Below are 25,105 nucleotides of genomic sequence, written 5' to 3'. Positions count from 1 at the left end.
CAGTGTGGTTTGAGTAAGTCAGAAACTGCTGATCTCTTGGGATTTTCATACACAACAGTCTTTAGAGTTTACAGAGAATGGAGCAAAAAGAAAAGAAAACCCAGTGAGTGGCAGCTTTGTGGGTGCAAACGCCTCGTTAACGAGAGATATCAGAGGAGAATGGCTGGATTGGTTCAAGCTGACAAGAAGGCGATGCTACCTCAAATAACTGTGTGTTACAACAGTGGTGTGCAGAAGAGCATCTCTGAATGCACAACATGTCAAACCTTGAAGTGGAACCTTGAACCTTGAAGCAACAGAAGACCACAAAACATACACTCAATGGCCCCTTTATTAGGTGCCAGAGATACTGAGGGAATTTCCCAGTTGTTGCGAAGGTCAAGCCACTTCTCTCTTGTTCAGAAATGGATGTAGTTAATCCTCTGCTTAAGTTTTCATTTCAAATTCTGAACCCTTCCACAATGTCAGCAGCTTCTGCTGTGGGCTGAGTACATGCAGCGGTCGCAGACGTTCATTCTTTGCCCACAGACACAAACACTCACCACAAGTCTGGTGTTTTTTTTTGTTTTAAACTCTGCACATGCAATATACATGAAGATGGATGTTTTTTTTCTCTTCACTAGCTTTCCCCCTATCACAGTGTTACACGTTTCTATAAATATTTTTTAGCACTTTTCAATGGGGTTGGAGTTCTGAGCTAAGATTTGTGGCTCTACAACTTACTTGACCTTTCCGTTCCACACAGAGGGCTCTGCACAGAATAGCGTGTACCAGTGAGTGATGACATGTGACAACTAAAGAAATGGTATACGCAACACATTTCTTAACCAATAGATCCCCCACAACAAAGTCGACAACAGGAGTAATAGATGGACTCATTTTCATGGATCAGTAGGAATCCAAACCAAGCTACACACAGGACAAGCAGATTGAGAGGATTTCTTAAAAAGAAGTCAAAATATAACAAGAGTTTTTAAAAATTGTCTTTACTGATGCATCAGACCCTCTCAATACCCCAAGTAATAGCGTACTTTCTTAATCTACGTCCCTTCATTGGCACAGCTCATCAACGAGTGAGATTTCCCCTGCTCCTCCTAGTTAGCAATATATTTTATTCTCTTCAACTGATAATCCACTTCTCTGTTAAAATGTTCCCAGTGAGCCTGCTGGTCCTTGTTGACAGTGCATTCCACATCAGCAAAGGCTGTGCAAAATTCTGTTTATTTTCCCAATCATCTTGACCTTGGCCTCCACCTGTTGCTGATCATTGTTCCTCAGAAAACAATATTTCCCTCTTCATTCCATCAAAACATTTCATTCTTCTCTGTACGTTCTCCCTAAATTCCTTTAAAATCTCTCTGCTGGTATGAAACTAGGTACAGATTCTCCACAGCTGCTATACAACTAATTATTAAGTTCAAAGTTCAAGGTAAAATTTATTATCAGAGTACATACATGTCACCACATACAGCCCTGAGCTTCCTTTTCTGTGGCCATACTTAGCAAGTCTATAGAACAGTAACTGTAAACAGGATCAATGGGCAACAAACAATGCAAATGCAGATTTAACTAAGTAGCAGTAAATGATGAACATAAAGATAAAGAGTCTTTAAAGAGAGCCTATCGGTTTTGGGAACACCAGAAGTAGAATGAGTGTTTTTTTCAAGAGTTTTGTTCAAGAGTTTGATGGTTGAGGGGTAGCAACAGTTCTTGAACTTGGTGGTGCAAGTCCCGAGCCACTTGTATCTTCTACCATATGGCAGCAGTGAGAAAAGAGCAAGGCCTGGTAGGTGAGGATCTTTTGATGATGGACGCTGCTTTTCCACGGCAATGTTTCATGTAGATGTGCTCAATGGTTGGGAGGGTTTTACCCGTGATGTACTGGGCCAAATTCACTACCTTGTGTAGTGTCTTCCACTCATTGATGTTCCCATACCAGGCCGTAATGCAGCCAGTCAGTACACTTTCCACCACACATCTGTAGAAGTTTGCCAAGGCTTTTGATGTCAGGCCGAACCCCTGCAGAACCTTGAGGAAGCAGAGGCACTTTCCGTGTAATTATATTTACACGATGTGTCCAGGTCAGGTCTTCTGGAATTTAAAGTTACTGACCTTCTCCATCTCTGACCCTCCAATGATTACAGGCTCTTGATCCTCTGATTTCTCTCTCCTGAAGTCTGCAATCAGTTCCTCGGTCTTATTGACACTGAGTGAGAGGTTGTTGTTATGACACCACTCAGTCAAATTTTCAGTCTCCCTCCTGTATGCTGATTCATCCCCACCTTTGATACGGCCCACAAGTGGGGTCATCAGCCAACTTGTATATGGTGTTGGAGTTGTACTTAGTCACACAGTCATAGATATAAAGAGAGAAGAACAGGGGGCTAACTACACATCCCTGTGATGCTCCTGTGCTGGTAGAGATTGTAGAGGAGATGTTTTTGCTGATCTGAACTGATTGGGGTCTACAAGTGAGGAAATCCAGGATCCAATTGCACAAGGGGGTATTGAGGCCCAGGTCTTGGAGTTTTGTGGGAATGATGGTATTAAATACTGAGCTGTAATTGATAAAGAGCTTCCTGATGTATGCATCGTTGCTGTCCGGGTGTTCCAGGGTTGTGTGAAGAGCCAATGAGACGGTGTCTGCTAGAGACCTGTTGCTTTGGTTGGTGAACTGGAGCGGTTCCAAATCGCCACTCTGACAGGAACTGACGTGTTTCATTCCCAACCTCTGAAAACATTTCATCACTGTGGATGTGAGTGCCTCTGGGCGACAGTCATTGAGGCAGGTTACCATGTTCTTCCTGGGCACCGGTGTGATTGAAGCCTGCTTGAAGCAGGTAAGTATCACACACTGCTGGAGCGAGAGGTTGAAGATATTTGTGAACACACCAGCCGGTTGGTGGGCACAGGTCTTCAGTACGCAGCCAGGTTCTCTGTCTGGACTGGATGCTTTCCTTAGATTCACTCCCTTGAAGGCAACCCTTCAGATACTGAGAGCAAAGAATCATTGGGAGGCATGTGGGTGCACGATGGTCCCTCCCTGTTCTGGTGGTCAAAGTGAGTATAGGAGGCATTGAGCTTAACTGGAGGCAAAACTCTGTTACCCCCTATGTCACAAGATTTATCTTTGTTGGAGGTTATGGCACTCAAACCCTGTCGAACATCCCTGGTTGATTCCAGTCGAGTCTGGAATCTCCACTTCACTCGAGAGATGGCTTTCCACAGATCATACCTACACCTCTTGTAGCATTCTTGATCTCCAGACTTGAATGCCTCTGATCTGGCTCTCAGCGAATTCTAGATTTCATTGTTCATCCAGGGCTTCTGATTGGAGTAAACCCTGAATGATTTTGTGGGGACACACTCATCCACGGTTGTTTTAATAAAGCCTGCAATGGCCCTGATGTTGTCATTCAGGCCCTTGGATGAGGGCTTGAACAGGGCCCAGTCCACTGATTCAAGGCAATCGTGTGACCGTTCCTCTGCCTCCTGCAGACACCTCTTAGTTGCTTTTCATAGTAACAAGGGAGAGCCAGTGGATGTAGTGTACCTGGACTTACAGAAAGCTTTTGATAAAGTCCCACATAGGAGATTAGTGGGCAAAATTAGGGCACATGGTATTGGGGGCAGAGTTCTGACATGGATTGAAAATTGGCTGGCTGACAGGAAACAAAGAGTAGCGATTAACGGGTCCCTTTCGGAATGATAGGCTGTGACCAGTGGGGTACCGCAAGGTTCGGTGCTGGGACCGCAGCTGTTTACAATATACTTTAATGATTTAGATGAAGGGATTAAAAGTAACATTAACAAATTTGCCAATGACACAAAGCTGGGTGGCAGTGTGAAATGTCAGGAGGATGTTATGAGAATACAGGGTGACTTGGATAGGTTGGGTGAGTGGGCAAATGTATGGCAGATGCAGCTTAATGTGGATAAATGTGAGGTTATCCACTTTGGTGGCAAGAACAGGAAGGCAGATTACTATCTAAATGGAGTCAAGTTAGGAAAAGGGGAAGCACAACAAGATCTAGGTGTTCTTGTACATCAGTCAATGAAAGCAAGCATGCAGGTACAGCAGGCAGAGAAGAAAGCTAATGGCATGCTGGCCTTTATAACAAGAGGAATTGAGTATAGGAGTAAAGAGGTCTTTCTGCAGCTGTACAGGGCCCTGGTGAGACCCCACCTGGAGTATTGTGTGCAGTTTTGGTCTCCATATTTGAGGAAGGATATTCTTGCTATTGAGGGAGTGCAGCGTAGGTTCACAAGGTTAATTCCCAGAATGGCGGGACTGTCATATGTTGAAAGATTGGAGCGACTGGGCTTGTATACACTGGAATTTAGAAGGATGAGAGAGGATCTGATTGAAACATATAAGATTATTAAGGGATTGGACACGCTGGAGGCAGGAAGTATGTTCCCTCTGATGGGTGAGTCCAGAACTAGAGGCCACAGTTTAAGAATAAGGGGTAGGCCATTTAGAACTGAGATGCGGAAAAACTTTTTCACCCAGAGAGTGGTGGATATGTGGAATGCTCTGCCCCAGAAGGCAGTGGAGGCCAAGTCTCTGGATGCATTCAAGAGAGAGTTAGATAGAGCTCTTATAGATAGCAGGGTCAAGGGATATGGGGAGAGGGCAGGAACGGGGTACTAATTGTGTATGATCAGTCATGATCACAGTGAATGGTGGTGCTGGCTAGAAGGGCCAAATGGCCCACTCCTGCACCTACTGTCTATTGGTCTTTAGGCTCTGGCTGAATACAGATAGTAGGAGTACCGACAAATGTTCCAACTTGCCAGAACATGGTATCAATAAGGAACAAAAGGCATTCTTAATCGTAGTGTAGCAGTGATCTAGTTTAATGGGACCTCTGATGCAGCAGGTTATGTGCTGGTGATAACTGGGTCAGGTTTTCTTCAAACAGAGCTGGTTAAAGTTGCTGAATATAATTTGAAATGCATCTGGATAGGCTGTTTCTTTTTTACAGACAGCCTCATGCAGTTTCACGAATGCTTGTTTATAATCGGCCGCTGGTGGTATGTAAACTGCGGTCAGGATCATGGATGAGAAGTCCTGAAGCAAGTTGAATGGTCTACATCTAATTGTTAGGTGTTTTAAGTCAGGAGAACACAAAATCGACATAACCCCAAAGTCCTTGCACCAACGAGAATTGACTAAAAAGCACACTCCTCCACCTTTTCCCTTACTAGAGTTCGTGGTTCGATCCCTTCTGAAAATCATAAAACATCCGGTCATATAGATATGTCTGGAGTATCTGCTTTTAACAATCTTAGATCAAGATGATGCTGAGCTGCAGTCTCCTTCAAGATTGTGGTTCAGGCTTAGTTATTTTTCAGATTCATAGGGATGCTTTTGAGGTCAAGAGGGGAGTTAGGGTTTCACGACTGTGATGCAGAGGAGTTAGAGGTTAGGCCAGAGTCGAGGCCTCTGCTCCTCGCTCTGTGTTCGAATGCCAGAGATGTGAACATGCAATGAAGAACATTGGCAGTCTAGGCCTCCACTCCATACCCAAAGAGCAGCGATGGGGACGGCTGTCCCAGAAAGCACAAGGACTAGTGAGTCAGTGCATTCAAAGTTCGAGCCTGGGGTTCAGGGTCCCGTCATTGGCCAGTCCAGGGGTCAATACCAAAGATCAAAGCCCTAAGGTCTCTCAGAAGCCTGATGACTGAACCTTGAAGACTGAAGACCGGAAGTCTGTCCTGGATCTGGGGGAGTGTCTGTGATGCATAGACAGGAAAGGGGTTTGTTTTGCTGCTGTGGTTGTGGCGTTCTGCGTTGTGGGCATGCTGTATTGCTGCTGGAATGCGTGGTTGTGTGGTGACACTTGTGGACACCCCAGCACTCCTTTAAGCTGCTGGCTGTTAATGCAAGTAACGCACTTCACTGTACGTTCCGACGCACATTTGATAAATAAATCTGAACCTTGGCATAATTCTATTAACTTCTTTAGGCATTCCCGAAACAGTTGACATACTTACACAGAATTGGAGCAATATTCAACAGCAAGCTGAGATTCAACAAAAGGCCTTTCCTTTGCCTCCATTCCCCTTTTTAGTCATGGAAGCTAACTGAACGTAACAGCTTTCATAATCTGTCCTGCTACCTTCAAAGATTATTGTGTTTTTCTTCAGGCAGTCTCTTCAAACTATGCTTAGGTTCTGAGGAGACTAGTGATGTGATGCACCATCAATAACTCTCAGAGACGTGAGTTAAGGTAGGCTTTTATTGGCTGGAAGAAAGCACAAGCAGCAAGTGACCATCACTCAACATCCTGAATACTGAGGGGGGAGCAGCGCCTCCAATCGCCTTTATACCGGGGTCTGTGGGAGGAGCCACAGGAGCAGTCAGCAGGGGGGGGGGGGGGTGGTCAAGACAGGTATATGTAGTTCACCACATTCACCCCCCCCCCCCGTTTGTTTTAAAAGAGAGTCCCCATGGGGCGAAGTTTCTTACAAGTATTAAGTCTATCAGGTGGTCGAATCTGTCACCGCGATCTACGTAGCACCGGCTGTTATTGCACAGTTGCCAGTGGTGATTGCACCAGAGACGGTGGTTGTGCTGGTTCCGGCCTGACTGGAGGTGTCAGCCCACTAGGCATCAGTGATCCCTCATGCGTGTGTGAGGCGCCCGGTATGAGAGTGTCGTGAGGGGTCTGTGTAGGGCTCGGTGTGCGCGGTGTCACCTCGGGTACAGGGTTCATAGTTACCGGAGAGTGTTCGGGGTAGTGGTCCGCTACTCCTGCGGGCGCCAGGTCACGGACGGAGACCGTGTCCTCCTGCCCATCAGGTAAGACCACGTAAGCATACTGGGGGTTCGCATATAGAAGGTGAACCCTCTCGACCAGCGGGGGGTTTTTATTGCTCCTCGCGTGTTTCCGGAGCAGCACTGGCCCTGGGGACGTCAGCCAAGCCGGTAGGGTGGTCCCAGTGACAGACTTCCTGGGAAAAGAAAAGAGTCGCTGTTGTGGGGTGGCATTGGTGGATGTGCATAACAGGGAGCGGGATGGAGTGGAGTGCCTCGGAGAGGACCTCCTGCCAGCGAGAGACCGGCAATCCCTATGACTTAAGGGCTAAGAGTGTGGCCTTCCATACCGTGGCATTCTCCCTCTCCACCTGTCCATTCCCCCGGGATTATAGCTCGTGGTCCTACTAGTAGCAATGCCCCTAGCCAGCAGGTACTGGCGCAGCTCGTCACTCATAAAGGAGGACTCTCTATCACTGTGGATATAGCAAGGCTATCCGAACAGAGTGAAGAGCTGGAGCAGGGCTTTTATGACGGACGTGGCAGTGGTTTTGGGGCAGGGGATGGCAAAAGGGAACCGCGAGTACGCATCGATAATGTTGAGAAAGTAGGCATTGCGGTTGGTGGAGGGAAGGGGGCCCTTGAAGTCAACACTCAGTCGCTCAAAGGGGCGGGTGGCCTTGATAAGTTGCGCCTTTTCAGGACAATAGAAGTGCGGTTTGCACTCAGCGCAGACTTGGCAGTCCCTGGTCATCGTCCTGATGTCCTCAAGGGAGTAAGGCAGGTTCCAGGCTTTCATGAAATGGTAAAATTGGGTGACCCCCAGGTGGCAAAGATCTGCATGGAGGGTGTATAGCCGGTCGAGCTGCGCGCTGGCACACGCTCCCCGGGATAGGGCATCAGGGGCTCATTGAGCCTTCCAGGCCGGTACAGGATGTCAAAGTTGTAGGTGGAGAGTTCCATTCTCCACCGCAAAATTTTATCGTTTTTGATTTTGCCCCGCTGTTGGTTGCTGAACATGAACACAACTGAGCGCTGGTCGGTCAGCAAGGTGAACCTTTTGCTGGCGAGATAGTGCCTCCAGTGCCTAATAGCTTCCACTATGGCCTGGGGTTCTTTCTCCACCGTGGAGTGCCGAATTTCAGGGCCTTGAAGGGTACGAGAAAAGAATGCTACCAGCCTTCCTGATTGAGGGTAGCGGCAAACACGAAATTGGAGGTGTCACTCTCTACTTGGAAGGGAATGGTCTCGTCCATCGCATGCACCGTTGCTTTGGCAATGTTCCCTTTAATGCGGCTGAAGGCCGCGCGGGCCTCAGCAGAGAGGGGAAAAGTGGTAGACTTGACCAGGGGGCGGCCTTGTCTGCGTAATGAGGGACCCATTGGGCGTAATAGGAAAAGAAGCCCAGCAACCGTCTGAGGGCTCTGAGGGTGGTGGGAAGAGGGAGTTCCAACAGGAGGCGCATACGGTCGGGGTCAGGGCCAATGACCCCGTTCTCCACAACATACCCAAGGATAGCGAGTCAGGTGGTTCCGAACACACACTTGTCCCTGTTATAAGTAAGGTTCAAGGCTTCGGCCACTTGGAAAAATCATTGGAGGTTGGCGTTGTGATCTGGCCAGTCGTGACCACAGATGGTGATGTTATCCAGCTAGGGAAATGTGGCCTTCAGTTGGCACTGGTCCACCATCCAGTCCATTTCCCTCTGGAAGACAGAGACACCATTCATGACACTAAAGGGGACACGCAGGAAGTGATAGAGCCTGCCGCCCGCCTTGAAGGCAGTATAGGGGCGGTCCTCCGGGCGGATGGGGAGCTGATGGTAAGCAGATTTCAGATCTATGGTCGAGTACACCTTGTACTGAGCTATCTGGTTGACCATATCCGTGATGCGGGGTAGGGGGTACGTGTCAAGCTGCATGAACCTATTGATGGTTTGACTATAGTCCATGACCATCCTATTTTTCTGCCCGGTCCGAACAACAACCACCTGGGCCCTCCAAGGGCTTGTGCTTGGCTCAATGATCCCCTCCCTGAGCAGTCGCTGCACCTCCGAGTGAATGAAGGCCCTGTCCCCCACACTGTACCTCCTGCTTTTAGTTGCCACAGGTTTACAGTCGGGGGTCAGGTTGGTGAACAGCGGTGAGGGAGGGATCTTGAGGGTGGAGAGGCTGCAAGTGGTGTCAGTGGCGCAGCTGTCGGCATGGTGCAGGGTCGGATGTGTGGTTCGGTGTGTGTGTGTGTGTGGTCAGTAGCGGGGTATATGGCGAAGTCCCACAGAACTGAGGATTCCTGACAGTGAGTGGTGGGAGGGGCCCATCATATGCCGTAGTCACACTTTCGAGGTGGCTCTGGAAGTCCAGCCCCAATAGAACAGGCGCGCACAATTGAGGCATGACCAGTAGCGCAAAGTCCCGATATTCTGTGTCCTGCACCACCAACACAATCGCTACACAACCCCTCTGGATGTCTGTGGAATGCGACCCAGAAGCCATGGTGACCCTCTGGCTTACCGACCGTGTCACAAGTCCACAGCGTTGCACCGTGTCCGGGTGAATAAAACTCTCAGTGCTGCCTGTGTCAAACAGGCATCTGTTTGAGTCCTGTGCCCCTCCGCTAGGATGTCCAACATTGACCTTGCAATCTGGTGTGGGGCGCTTTGGTCGAGGGTTACGGAGGCCAGAGTTGAACTGCCGTCTTGGTGTCTGGTAAACACCCGTGGGTCGGAGGCAGGGCAAGGTGGCGCCGACAAAGATGGCCGCCCCCATATCTCGCATGAGGCGGGCAGGCAAGATGGCCGCGACCATGATGGTGACCCCCATGCCTCACACATGGCGCTGCCCAACCCTGCTCGCGGTTTAGACTTACAGACCTTGGCGAAATGGCCCTTCTTCCCGCAGCTGGAGCAGGTCGCTTCTCGGGCCGGGCAGCATTTTTGGGGGTGCTTTTTGAGTCCGCAGAAGTAACACTGCATGGACTTGAGACTGGCAGCAGCTGTGGTCAGTTTCGGGGAGTTCGTGGACTCGCGAGTGGCAGCAGCGGTGGTGGATCGCTCGCGGGCGGCGGGGTCTGCAGCGTCCACAGAACCGGCTGAGTTCGCGCGGCTGGACAGCGTCAGCATTGTGCAGAGCAGCCTCCAGCGTGTCGGCCATCTCGATCGCTGAGCGTAAGGTAAGATTGGCCATCAGTCCCTTGCAGTCACAGGCCCGCACAAGTGTCTGTAGGGCTAGGAGAAACTCCCCGCTCGACTCGTCAGTTCGCTGCCGCCGTGTCGCTAAGCGATGTCTTGTGTAGACGGTGGTCACCGGCCGCAGGTACTGTCTTTTGAGGGCGTCCAGTGCCCCTTGGTAGGTCGGCAGGTCCCTGGTAAGGGAGTAAACTTTCAGGCTGACCCTCGAAAGGAGGATTCTGTGCATAATAGCGGGCTCAGTCACGGGAATCTGTTCCAAGTATGATTGGAAGCATGCAAGCCAGAGTTCAAAGGCAAGAGCTGCTTCTGAGTCTTGAGGATCAATGTCCAATTTTTCTGGACGTAAAATGCTTTCCATGTTTTAAAACTTCCGGCCAATAAAATTGATGCACCATCAATAACTCTGAGACGTGGATTAAGGTAGGCTTTTGTTGGCTGGAAGAAAGCACAAGCAGCAAGTGACCATCACACAACATCCTGAAGACTGAGGAAGGGTCGCAGGCCTTGATCGCCTTTATACCAGGGTCTGTGGGAGGAGCCACAGGAGCAGTCAGCGGGGGGGGGGGGGGGGGGGGCGTGTCCAGACAGGTATATGTAGTTCACCACATGATGACAACTTGGAAACCACAGATTCGTCCATATATGGGACAGTAGATGTTCATGTTCGTGACTTTGCTTAAGATTCTCAATCGTATCCCACATTTCCTTCTCCACTTTAGCAAACACAGCCAGGCATTCCGGGAGTCAGTGGGAACGTTGCAGTTCTTTTCCATTGGCCGCCTGATGTTCTCTTCCCATAATAGACTTCACCCAAGATGCCTTCTGACAAGATAGGGTCACATGCTAAGACCGAGGAATAAAATGAGCCAACTCTCATATCTTAGGACCTATCACTTTGCAAAGGCAGGTTTGATAATGAAATTCACCATTGCCTCAATGTCCAAACACAAACTTTGGTGAATTGAAGGAAAGTGGGTTTGATCATCAAAACCGCACCCCTGACACAAAATTCATGATCTACAAGTGATTCCTGTCCTCCTATCTGAGACCTGAACTACCTGGAGCAGGCACCTTGAGACTGTTAAAAATAACACCAATACTGTCTTTCATATTCCCTAGAATGATTCATGGACCAATATTAATCACCTCTGCCAGGCCAGCATTGATGCCCTAATTAAGCTCAATTATCATTTACAAGCCTGACACCAGACTTCCAAAAACACAGACTGTAACAAGTTCTGTCAGTGAGACAGATGACTAGGAAATAACAGATGACCAGAAGAAATAACATATTTCACTTCAGATGACATTTGCTTATACCATGGATTCTGGTTAATCAGGGCAGGCACTTATTTGGGATAACTCTTAAAGGACAAAAACAAATCAAGAAAATTGCCAGGATTCCCCTTCACTGGGGTGGGACACTGATCCCAAACAGTTGCTAGCCAGCGTCAGGCTAACACACTCCTGTGGCTGTTAAACACCACACAGTGCCTGAAGCAAACAGTTTTTAAATAGCATCAGCTGCATGTGTTTGCATTCAAATAGCAGCGATCTTTGTCGCTGATAGTTGTCGAGAAATAGTGTTGAGATAATTCAGAACTGTTTTGCTTGCTGCGGTTTCAAGCATTCGGGCTTGGATATGCCGGAAATGACTGGGAGAGAAAATGAGCAACAGACACAGACTGCTGGAAGAACTCGACAGACATCTGTGGAAAAGAGCGCAGTCGATGTTTTGGGCCAAAACGTCAACTGTATTCTTTTCCTTAGATGTGCTGCCTATAGATAGAGAGATAGATAGAGAGACAGAGAGAGAGACAGGGAGAGACAGAGACAGATAGAGAAAGAGAGAGACTTATTCACACTCTAGCTATTTTATTACACCTGTACACCTGCTGATTAATGCAAATATCAATTAGTCAATCCTGTGGCAGCAGCTCAAAGTATAAAATGCATAGAAGCATGCAGAGATGATCAAGAGGTTTGGTTACTGTTTAGACCAAAAACCAAAGTGGGGAAGAAATGTAATCTAACTGACTGATCGTGCTTGGTGCCAGATGGTGTAGTTGGTTGTTTCAGAAACTGTCAATCTCCTGGGATTTTCATGCACAAAGGTATCTCGAGTTTTGAGAGAATGGTGCAAAAAAAACCCCAAAAAAAATCCATTGAGCAGCAGTCCTGTGGGTAAAAACACCACATTAATGAGAGAGGTCAGAGGAGAATGGACAGAATGGTTCAAGCTGAGAGGAAAGTGACAGTAACTCGAGTGACCACCCATTACAACACTGGTGTCCAGAAGAGCATCTCAGAATGTTCAATACGTTGAACCTTGAAGAGGATGGGTGACAGCAGCAGAAGACCACAGACATCCTCTCATTGGCCATTATATTAGATACCTCCTGTACCTAATAAAGTGGCCAATGAGTGGATATTCAAGCGAATCCTGTTTTCCAGCACTGTGCAGATCCCTCTAATCTCTTGTCATTCACATACCTGTGCATATACTTCTTAAATGCACCTAGTGTACCTGCCTCAGCCACTTCCCCGGCAGTTGATTCCATTAACCTACCACCTGCATTGTAAAAAAAAGTTGATCCTTAATTTCTTATTAAACCTTCAACTCTAACGAAACCGTATCTCCAGTTTTCAATACCCCAGCCCTGGAAAAAAAGTCTGCTCCATACTCCATACTCCTCATGATTTTACATATCTCTCGGAGATCACCCCTCAATACCCTTCACACTTCAAGAAGTAAAAGCCAAGACTGCCTAACTCTCCCTTTAACATTGTCCCTCGAGCCCTGGCAACATCCTTGTGAATTTTTTTACACTCTTCAGTTTAATTACAATCTTCCTTTAGCAGACAACCAAAACAACACAATACACCAAATGTGGCTCCACCAGTCACAACACAACTTCCCAAGTTCTATATTTAATGCGCTGACTAGAGATTTTATTTTATGTCTCAGGCTCGGAAGCAGCATCTCCAACACCATCACACTGAGCACGGGGGCTCCCCAGGGCTGTGTGCTCAGTCCACTGCTGTTCACTCTGCTGACCCACGACTGTGCTGCAACACACAGCTCAAACCAAATCATCAAGTTCACCGATGACACGACCATGGTGGGTCTCATCAAGAAGAACGACCAATCAGCTTACAGCAAGGAGGTGCAGTGGCTAACAGACTGGTGAAGAGCCAACAACCTGTCTATGAATGTGAACAAAACAAAGGAGATGGTTGTTGACTTCAGGAGGGCACGGTGCTCCACTCTCCGCTGAACATCGACGGCTCCTCGGTAGAGTTCGTTAAGAGAACCAAATTCCTTGGTGTTCACCTGGCGGAGAATCTCACCTGGTCCCTCAACACCAGCTCCACAGCAAAGAAAGCCTAATAGCGTCTCTACTTTCTTCAAAGTCCATCTCCCACCCCCCAACCTCAGCACATTCTACGGACGTTGTATTGAGAGCATCCTGAGCAGGTGCATCACTGCCTGGTTTGGAAATTGCACCATCTCGGATCGCAAGAGCCTGCAGCAGATAGTGAGGTCAGCTGAGAAGATCATCGGGGTCTCTCTTCCCGCCATCATGGACATTTACACTACATGCTGCACCCACAAAGCAAACAGCATTATGAAGAACCCCACACACCCATACAAACTCTTCTCCCTCCTGCCATCTGGGAAAAGGCACCGAAGCATTCGAGCTCTCACGACCAGACTATGTAACAGTTTCTTCCCCCAAGCTATCAGACTCCTCAATACCAAGAGCCTGGACTGACACCAACTTACTGCCCTCTGCTGTGCCTATTGTCTTGTTTATTATTTATTGTAATGCCTGCACTGTTTTGTGCACTTTATGCAGCCCTGAGTAGGTCTGTGGTCTAGTGTAGTTTTTTTGTGTTGTTTTACATAGTTCAGTGTAGTTTTTGTATTGTTTCATGTAGCGCCATGGTCCTGAAAAACATTGTCTTGTTTTTACTGTATACTGTATCAGCATTTATGGTTGAAATAAAAAGTGACTTGAGTTGACTTGAGGTTGAAAGCACAAAGAATCTGTAAGTCATGGCTTTATCTACTGGGTTCTAACTATAAGCGTGTAAACCACCTTTGTCCTTTGTTCTTTGACTTTATCTTATTCATCTTCGAAAAGCTTGCTCTTTTCTGATAACAAAATGCATGCTTTATTTGAAGTGCGATTCTGAACACAGGTATGAATTTGACTGAAGTAGATAAGAAACTAGGGACTAACTGAATGAAAACGTTATAAAATTTTAGCCAAGGAATGTAAGGTGGAATATTCTTAAATATGCCTCAGTGTTTTCCTGAAAAGGCTGCCAGTTCCACAAAGATATCCTGAATTTTCCAAGGGCACTCCTTGTAAAGTAAATTGCTGAAGTGCCATAGAAACATAGAAAACCTACAGCACTATAGAGGCCCTTCGGCCCACAAAGTTGTGCCAAACATGTCTCTACCTCAGAAATTACTAGGCTTACCCATAGCCCTCTATTTTTCTAAGCTCCATGTACTTATCCAAAAGTCTCTTAAAAGACCCTATTGTATCCGCCTCCACCACCTTTGCTGGCAGCCCATTCCACTCACTCACCATTCTCTGAGTAAAAAAACTTACCCTGACATCTCCTCTGTACCTACTCCCAAGCACCTTAAACCTGTGCTCTCTTGTGGCAACCATTTCAGCCCTGGGAAAAAGCCTCTGACTATCCACATGATCAATGCCTCTCATCATCTTATACACCTCTATCAGGTCACCTCTCATCCTCTGTCGCTCCAAGGAGAAAAGGCCGAGTTCACTCAACCTATTTTCATAAGGCATGCTCCCCAATCCAGGCAAAATCTTTGTAAATCTCCTCTGCACCCCTTCTATAGTTTCCACATACTTCCTGTAGTGAGGTGACCAGAACTGAGCACAGTACTCCAAGTGGGGTCTGACCAGAGTCCTATATAACTGCAATATTACCTCTCAGCTCTTAAACTCAATCCCATGGTTGATGAAGGCCAATGCACCGTATGCCTTCTTAACCACAGAGTCACCCTCCGCAGCTGCTTTGAGCGTCCTATGCACTCGGACCCCAAGATCCCTCTGATCCTCCACACTACCAAGAGTTTTACCATTAATACTATATTCTGCCATCATATCTGACCTACCAAAATGAACCACTTCACACTTATCTGGGTTGAACTCCATCTGCCACTTCTCAGCCCGGTTTTGCATCCTACCAATGTCCCGCTGTAACTTCTGACAGCCCTACACACTATCCACAACACCTCCAACCTTTGTTTCATCAGCAAACTTACTAACCCATCCCTCCACTTCCTCATCCAGGTCATTTATAAAAATCACGAGGAGTAAGGGTCCCAGAACAGATCCCTGAGGCACTCCACTGGTCACCAACCTCCATGCAGAATATGACCCATCTACAACCACTCTTTGCCTTCTGTGGGCAAGCCAGTTCTGGATCCACAAAGCAATGTCCCCTTGGATCCCATGCCTCCTTACTTTCTCAATAAGCCTTGCATGGAGTACCTTATCAAATGCCTTGCTGAAATCCATATACACTACATCTACTGCTCTTCCTTCATCAATGTGTTTGGTCACATCCTCCAAAGACACCACCTGCCTTTGACAAAGCTATGCTGACTATTCCTAATCATATTATGCCTCTCCAAATGTTCATAAATCCTGCCTCTCAGGATCTTCTCCATCAACTTACCAAGCACTGAGGTAAGACTCACTGGTCAATAATTTCCTGGGCTATCTCTATCTCTACAACATCCACAACCCTCCAATCCTCCAGAATCTCTCCCGATCCCATTGATGATGCAAAGATCCTCGCCATCTCCCTACACTTGTGCTGGCAGATCTGCTGGATGAATAATATAGACCTGGTCCACATCCAGCATTTCCATGGAAAATTTCAATTCAGTACAAGTGAGTGAGCAACATAATTTATAATGCTTTAATTAATTGAGTTAATTTAAATATATTTAATTGCTTTGAAAAGTTTCCTGTGTTTTTATATGTCTTATTTTAAAATTTAAAATGCTTCAGCTTTTTTTTCAAAATGTTAAGGGAATTGTTCATTTCTAACATGGTTTGAATGCTTTCAATTTTTAAAGGCAGATTCTGACTGCTGGTTCAGTCTGGTGGTTTGTTTTAGCCAGTTGCTCAAGAGGAGGAGCTTTCAGATAGTCTGAAAGTACTAGGGCACCAGGATCAAACCAGTCAGAGTAGCTCCAGCTTCATGATCTTGCTCTGGAAAATTCACCCCAGGTATGCATAGCAAGTCTCAAAAAAAAGGTCAAGTCAGGTTGGAAGTTTTGAAAGAGATTATATCTCCCTATTCTCCCACATCACTACCTCTGCACCCAGTCTGTTCACTGGGTTTCTCCTCATCTACTGCTCCACAGTTCCACCATCTTGCCCCACCACATCCTGCTTCTGTGGTCATTGACAGGCATTTTGAAAGTGTGTCTATCGTTAAAATGCAAGGCAGCAAAATCTAAAGCAGGCACTGGAGAAATTCTAATGTGAATTGAGGAATCTATCTGAGGAATTGATGTCTTTAGCCATGATCATGATCCAGAGTCTGTGGTCATTTATGGATCTCCCGAATTTCATATTCCATTGGTGTCACTTCTATGCTCTCAGCTAAAAGGATAGCTAAGAAAATCTCATCCATGACATTGCTCATGCTCATCAGTCCCCTCCCCTCCTAATTCCTTCTCCAATCCCTGAACTCCTCTTTCCCTAAGCTCCTCTTGTCCTAAACTCTGCTTTCCCTCCCCTCTTGTGCCCTCACACTCCTGTTCTCCTTCCTTCCTTTTCACCAGTCCTCTGGGTCTTCATTCTGACTGTCCACCTCCCCTCTATTCAGGTCCCCTCTGCTTTGTTCTTTCCTCTTGCCTCCTCACTTCCCTGCTCCTGTTCTCCTTGCCTCCTGTTCCTTGATCTCCTCTAAAACCCAGAGATCCATTGCTCTCTATTTTGAATGAACGTCACGACTGAGCTTCCACGGAGAGATGGAATTCCGAAAGGTTACGCTCTTTCTGAGATAAATGAATTATCCTCATCTCAGTCCTCAATGCCTACTCCTTACTCTTAAGCCCTGGTCCTTCAGCAAGGGGAATTGTCCTCCCTACATCTGGCCTGAAAAACCTTTAAAAATATATCAGTTTCAACAAGATCTTTCACGCTTCTGAATTCTCCAGTCCCTGTCTACTTAATTGCTCCTCATATGCAAATCCACTAACCCACAGCCAATCTCATGAAACTTCACTGCACTTCCTCTACAGCAAGTATATCCTTCCTTACTCTCGTAATCACACCCTATTATAGCAAATAATAATTCACCATTTGCTCCCTTAACTCTTGCTGCACCTGCATGCTGACCTTCAATAACTTGTACGCAAGCACACTCAGAGCCCTTTGAACATAAATGCCTCCCAGTCACTCGTAAGTCTCTTCTTTAAGATATCATTCACCTTTTGCTCCACCTGCCTGTTCTCGCTCACATTTTCTCTGAACTGACATTTGCTGTCCTCTAAGCTACAGGAATAATTCCAAGGTATAGGGAAGATTGGAAGATGATAACCAGAGGCTCCATTAACAGGAGCTGAGGTGGTGGGGGGGGGGGGGGGGCAGGAATTGTTGGTGGACAGGAACAGGATGCTCAAATGTTACCACAAGTGGGTAAGTCTTGAATACTTTAAAACTGATTTGTCTCAGAACTTCTCGCAGAAGGCAATGTATCTCTGGAATTCTCTGTCATGAAGATTGAAGGCTAAATCCCTGGAGTTACTTAAAGAGGAGAAAGATACAGTTTTAAGAGATCAGGAATTGAGGGGAACTGTCAGAGAGGAGGAGGTGAGGGCTGGGACAGATCAGCAATGATCATACTGAACGGTAGGATAGGACTGAGGGATTTGGCAGCCCACTCCTGCTTCTTTTGTCTTGTGCTCAGCCACATCAACTTCTCAGATACAGTGGTTTGACTAATAGTTCCATCAGTTCCTCATTTTCACTAGATGAAAGGACATATTAGATTAATAAGCATCTAGTGAAAATGAGGAACTGATGGAACTATTAGTCAAACCACTGTATCTGAGAAGTTGATGTGGCTGAGCACAAGACAAAAGGAGCAGGAGTGTGCTGCCAAATCCCTCGGTCCTACCCTACCGTTCAGTATGATGATTGCTGATCTGTCCCAGCCCTCACCTCCTCCTCTCTGACAGTTCCCCTCAATTCCTGATCTCTTAAAACTGTATCTTTCTCCTCTTTTAGTAACTCCAGGGATTTAGCCTTCAGTCTTCATGACAGAGAATTCCAGAAAAGCTTTGCTACAATGGAGGAACTACCTCACGGAACATTCCCCCCCCCCCACAAACATACAGGATTGACCTCTGACAACAAACAGAAGTCAGAACCCCACCAAACAATACAGTGCAAGACCCCACAGAAATGTGGCCAGGCGGAGCACTGCTTGACGGACGGAAGTGGTGCACTCTCACCAGAGCGAGGGCGGGAGTTAGTGGGACCGGAGACAATATGGTGAAGTGGGGTTTAGAGACCAGCGAATCCTGTGAGTGTGGCGAAAGGGTGCAGCACATTGAACACATTCTGCACAACTGCCCAGTCTCACCTGACACTGACCTGCTCAACGTCAACCAAAGAACACTAGAGTGGCAGAGTGGCTGGCTGGCTGTCTGGTGTAACAAGCTGTGACGATGATGAGCTAATACATACTGTTGGTTTTGTTTTCCAAGAAGCCAGACCAAAAAAATGTTTTATTTATCCGCTATTTCCTTATTCTCTATTACAATATCTCTTGGGAGTTTGTCAATACAGTACTAACTTCCTCCCTTCTTAATGCTGCTACAACACCCATTTTTTCTACTTGCTCTTTGTTCATAAGTGTTGAAGGCCATGAAATACTTAGTTCCAGCTCTGGCCATCCTGCAGCCGTATTTCCAGGTTTACATCAGACATGTTTCCTTCTTTTTTGTGCCATTAATTCACTTACGTTGTAAGTATGACAGGCCTTCATACACCTGTAGCGCCTTTACTTATGCCAGGTTAACCATTACCTTACTTTATCCCTCTTTGAGACTTGACTTTGTTGCTATTTATTTATTTAAAGATATAACATGGAATATGCCCTTCCAGACCATTAAGCCACACTGCCAGCAACTCACCAATTTAACTCCAGCCTAATCATGGGACAAGTTACAATGACCAATTAACCTACTAACTGGTATGTCTTTCGACTGTTCGGGGAAACCGGAGCACCTGGAGGAAAGCTAAGCATTCATGGGAGGACGTATAGTCTCCTTTCGGATGACATTGGAGTTGATTTCTGAGCCTCAACGCCCCCAGGCTGCAACAGGTTCACACTAACCACCATGCAACCGGGCCACCTGTTTCCTTTACAGCATTTCTATCTTATGCTATGCTCTTCATTCTCTCCTTCCAGATTTCCCTTGGAGGTTCACATACCCTACAAATCTAAATTAAACCTACCCCAGAAGAACTTTCAAAAACTCCCCTTGTCTCCACCCTCTCCCACCAACCTCATCTTGCTGAGGTGTGACCATTCCAGTTTACACAGGCCCGACAAGTCCAGGCTCCTCAGCCTCAGGAATCCAGCTGAGCTGCCCTCCAGTTCTCCGCTCCTCCCGTTCACCCCTTCTCAGGCTCCCTGCGTCTCCTGTTCACACTTCCTGTTACTTTCCTTCTCCTATTCAACCAACCTCTAGGTCACTGCTTGCTCATTTCTCCTCACATTTACATTCTCTGCCTCCTCTTCTGCTCCTGGGCCCCTCTCACATCTCCTCCTCTCTACCTATCACTTCCCGTCCTCTTCCCATTTCTCCACCCTGCACTTCCACTCCCAGCTCACATCTTCCTGGGGTTCTCTGTGCTTGTTCAGGTATCCTCTCAGGGACCTTTCACCCCTTATTGGGCTCAGCTCTTCTGCCACGCTTGTCCATACCTCTCTGCCTCTCATTCACCTGAACACAGGTTGACAACAGGTACTTCAGAAGTCTTTGTAGTGCCTGCAGATGTGATAAGATTGCAAAAAAAGAGTTTTTCTAAGTAAACACTTCCAATAAAATTTCTGCATAAAATACTTACCATAAAACTTGTGGGAAAACAAATGCAGAGGAAGTACATTTGTGGCTTGGAGCCTGGTCCACTATTTAATATAATCATTGCTGATGCTCTGTCTCAGCGCCATTTTCCTGCTCTCCCCACCCCCCACCCCTATGCCTCTGTGTCCAGAAATCTCTGTATCCCCTTCTTAATTAAATTTAATAACTCAGCTTCCATATAATCTGTGGTAAAGAATTCACAAGCTGAAGAAGGATCTAGTGCTTTCCTGGCATATATGACGAACAAACTCTTCTTGGACTTTCAGCCGGGAACAGGTATGGATTATAACCAACATTTTGATGACAAACTTTGCCATCCTCATCAGGAATGATGCCTCTGCACGTCTAGTTCGGTGGTGTTTATACCCCTGTATTCCGTCCCTCCTGATTGGTTAGGCTGGAACCAGTCAGGTTTCTGCTGCCCCACCTTCTTTACAATCGAATTCCAGTTCTTACTTAGAGCAAGGCTTTCGTCTTTGTTAAAATTCTTTACCTCTAGTTTTATTTCAATAGCTTCCTTCACCAAGCCATCCCAAAAGCCATTGGTGTGGCACAGTAGTTTTGTCAAAGTCAGTCCTATGGCCATGGCAAATGCAAAATTCAGCTACTGCTGATTTCTCCAGGTAAGCCAAATGGATCACCCCCTGTGCTCCTTGATGCAAGTTTACACCGTGTGTCCCGTCTGGCTGATGTACGCTGCCCGGCATTCACAGGGAATCCTGTAAATATCAGCCAACCTGAGTCCCAGGTCATCTTTGACTTGCATAAGCTGTGATTTGAGCTTCCTTACGGGTCTGTGGATGGTATTAATCTGGTATTTCTTCAGGATCTTGACGATCCCTCCAGAAACTGGCAAACCAATCAGGAGGGACGGACAGCGGGTGTACACATACCACTGGACTAGACATGCCCAGGCATCATCCCTGATGAAGGTGGTAGAGATTGTCATCGAAGCATCGGTCAAGATCGATATTCATAACTCACTGATTCATTGCCCTCTGAGTGAAGGAATCTCTCCTCTTCTCGTTCCTAAGTTACTTACTTCACATCGTGAGCATGTGACACTCTTCCCCACTGGGGAGGGATTACCCATGCATATGGCCTGTGGAGTCTTTTCAGAATTTTGATTGTCTCCTGTCATGTAATTTTAAAATACTTTCAGCAGTTCTGGAAAGACCTCATGCTCTATATACAGTGGATTCCAGTTCACCTATACATTTAAGTGGCTGTCCCAGTTAGGTAAAGTTTCATGGAAATTGTTAAATCGGTATAAAAAAGACAAACTACTGTTGAACTGGGTAACAAATTATACATTTAAATGAAATGCAGTACAAATTAGAACATTAGCATTACTATTGATGGCTTTCCGTCGTACTGATGATGACAGGGAACCTGTGTGGGAGACTTTTTAAAGTGGAAAAACATTGCACTAGAGCAGTCCCACTCTCTCTTGGCCTCCAAAGTCCAGATCCACTAGTACAAGGAGATGTCACAACTGAGGTCTTCCCTGGTTGCGGTGGATGACCATGACTTCTGTGCCTCTCCATTCCCATCCCTGGCCACTGCGTCTCACCGTGGGTGTCATCCACCCGGCCCAATGGAGCTGACTTTGCATGACAGGCCTGGCGTGTCCTTACCTCACCAGAGTATGAGACCTGCAGGCTACTCTCGTCCGGTTTAGCCCACCTATTGAATCAGAGTACCAGGGTGTGGCCCTGTGGCATGCAAAAGACTATTCAGAGCCACAGGGGAGAGCTGAGTGCCCAGTGCGAAACAAAGTTAACTTTCTTTTTTTTAATTAATTTTTTTATGAGTTTCTACAATACAACTGCAAAAAAATCAACAAAATGGAGATTTATACAGTGCAAAACAAACGTGTCTAATATATAATTCATAACAATAATGTAAAAGCACCCAAAATAAAATCATATAAGTCATATAGTGTCCTCCCCACCCTCCCACTACAAAACTCCAGGCCAACCATTTCAATGTGTAAAAGAAAAATTAATCGGAACGTTTGACCCCACAGAGCTGTAAATATATATATATAATGCCTACTACCAAAGCTATAACGTAATTCACATTAAAATAAACATAAAACTTACATAAAAAAGGTGAAAATAAGGGATTATAGTACAAAAAAAAGGATAAACTTATTCTAAAGAGAAGTTATGAAAGTATTCAAGAAAAGGTCCCCACCTTATTAAGCTTTATGTCAGAATTGAGAAGTGAATAATGAATCTTTTCAAAGTCTAAACAGGACATAGTATCACTAAGCCATTGGGCATGAGTGGGTGGGGCAACATCTCTTCACCTGAGAAGAACTAAGCGTCTAGCCAAAAGAGAGGCAAAAGATAATGGTCGACATTTAGTCTGACTCAAACACATGTCTTTTTCACCCAAGGTGCCAAAAAGAGTAATCAGAGGGTTAGGTTCTAAGTGTCAATTAAGAATATGGGATAAAGTTAAAAAAAAACTTCTCTCCAGAATTTCTCTAGACTAGGACAAGCCCAGTACATTACTGGCCTTTATACTTGTCACAAACAGGACTAAAGTCAGCATAAAACTGCAATACTTCAGTTAACTTTCAAGATGATTATTGATACTTTCATATTCTTTGTAGTGTGGTGACCCACTTTCTGCGCAGGCGAACCAGCTCACAAATAGCCAGCGCGCAGGGAGAGACTTTGGTAATGCACCTCTGACGTCATTTCCGCCCGGAGAGGGCGGGCGCGAGGGATTAAATGCCAGCGCCGCGAAGTTTGAATAAACTAGTCTCGAAATGACTTACCGACTGCGTGTCATTATTTCAGCGCTGTGTGTAGCACTTCGCTACATTGGTGACCCCGACGGTCCAAACGGGATTTGGACCAAAGATGACCAACTCTTCATCTGTTCACGCAGTTTCGCTACAAGTGCCGACTTTCTGGACGCTGTGACCACGTGTGTGGTTTAGCCAAGCAGAAGCCCAGTTCCAGATTCGGCAGATATCTTCTGATTCCACGTGTTACTACCACGTGGTGAGTGCCCTTGACCAGGAGACGGCCGCCCAGGTTGCAGATTTCATACAGTCGCCCCCGGAAGAAGGCAAATATGAAGCATTCAAAGTGTTGCTCATTGGGACCTTTGGCCTCTCACGCGTGAGCGGGGTGCCTGCCTGCTTCACCTGGACGGTTTGGGAGACAGACTGCCGTCAGCATTGATGAACGAGATGCTGGCCCTGGCCGATGGACACAAGCCCTGCCTCATGTTCGAGCAAGCTTTCCTAGAGCAACTGCCCGAAGACATACATCTGCTGCTGGCCGACGCAGATTTCAGCGACCCCCGGAAGGTGGCAGCCCGGGGAGACGTGCTGTGGAAAGCCAAGAGGGAGAGCATGGCGTCCGTCGGTCAGATTACCAGGCCACGCGCCCCACAGCAGACCAGACCAGGCCCGGCAGGGGGGCGCACACAACACAGAGGCAGGAGTGAGGAGGACAGCGAACAGTGGTGTTTCTACCACCAGCGGTGGGGCACAAAAGCCCGCCGTTGTTGCCCGCCCTGCCAGGGCCAGGGCAGCTGCCACTAATGACTATGGCGGCTGGCCACCAGGACAGCCTCTTGTACGCCTGGGACAAACAGTCGGGACACCACTTCTTGGTTGACACTGGAGCGGAGATCAGCGTCTTGCCCCCAACGGGGTACGACACCCGCAACAGGAAGCCAGGACCCACCCGAGGGCTGCAAACGGCAGCATGATACAGACCTACGGCACCTGCACAGTTCAGCTGCAGTTCAGCGCCAGCCGGTTCACGTGGGACTTCACACTGACCGCCGTGGCCCAACCACTCCTGGGGGCGGACTTCTTGCGAGCTCACAGCCTGCTGGTCGACTTGCAAGGGAAAAGACTGGTACAGGCCGAGACTTTCCAGACGTTCTCCCTGGGTGAAGCCAAGCTGCCGGCCGCACACCTGGACTCCATCATGCTGTCGGACAACGAATTCACCAGAATCCTGGCGGACTTTCCATCGATTCTGGCACCGCAGTTCACGGTAGCCATGCCCAGACACGGGGTACAGCACCACATTCCAACCCAGGGACCACCCCTCCATGCCCGCACACGAAGGCTCCCCCCGGAAAAGCTCCGCCTGGCAAAGGAGGAATTCAAGAGGATGGAGGAATTGGGGATCATCCGGAGGTCCAACAGCCCATGGACCTCCCCCCCTGCACATGGTGCCCAAAGCAACAGGGGGCTGGAGACCATGCGGCGACTACCACAGGCTGAACGAGGCTATGACACGGGACCGCTACCCTGTGCCGCACATACAGGATTTTGCAGCAAACCTGCACGGTGCACGGATCTTCTCCAAGGTGGACCTCGTCCGCGGATACCATCAAATCCCGATGCATCCTGACGACGTCCCCAAAACGGCACTCATCACTCCTTTCGGCCTTTTCGAGTTCCTCCGCATGCCGTTCAGCCTAAAGAATGCCGCACAGACGCTCCAGCGATTAATGGACGCGGTGGGACGCGACCTGGACTTTGCTTTCATCTATTTGGACGACATCCTCATAGCCAGCAGCAGTCGTCGGGAGCATCTGTCCCACCTCCGTCAACTACACCTGACTGAGTGAGTACGGTCTAACGATCAACCCAGCCAAATGTCAGTTCGGGATCGACACCATCGACTTCCTGGGCCACAGGATTACTAAAGACGGGGCAACCCCTCTGCCCGCTAAGGTAGATGCAGTCCGCCGTTTCCCCCAACCCAACACAATCAAAGGCCTTCAGGAATTCGTGGGTATGGTAAATTTCTACCACCGTTTCCTCCCTTCAGCTTTGGCGAACGCCGCATTGCTAGTACATCCCAGAATGGACGTCCCTACTGCCCTCACAGTGGACGCATCTAACACGGCAGTCGGTGGAGTACTGGAGCAACTCATCGCGGGTCGCTGGCAACCCCTGGCGTTTCTCAGCAAACACCTGCGACCACCCGAGCACAAATAC

The sequence above is a fragment of the Hypanus sabinus genome, chromosome 17 (genome assembly GCF_030144855.1).
Source record: "Hypanus sabinus isolate sHypSab1 chromosome 17, sHypSab1.hap1, whole genome shotgun sequence".
Classification (NCBI taxonomy): domain Eukaryota; kingdom Metazoa; phylum Chordata; class Chondrichthyes; order Myliobatiformes; family Dasyatidae; genus Hypanus; species Hypanus sabinus.
Note: the sequence above shows the minus strand (reverse complement) of the source record.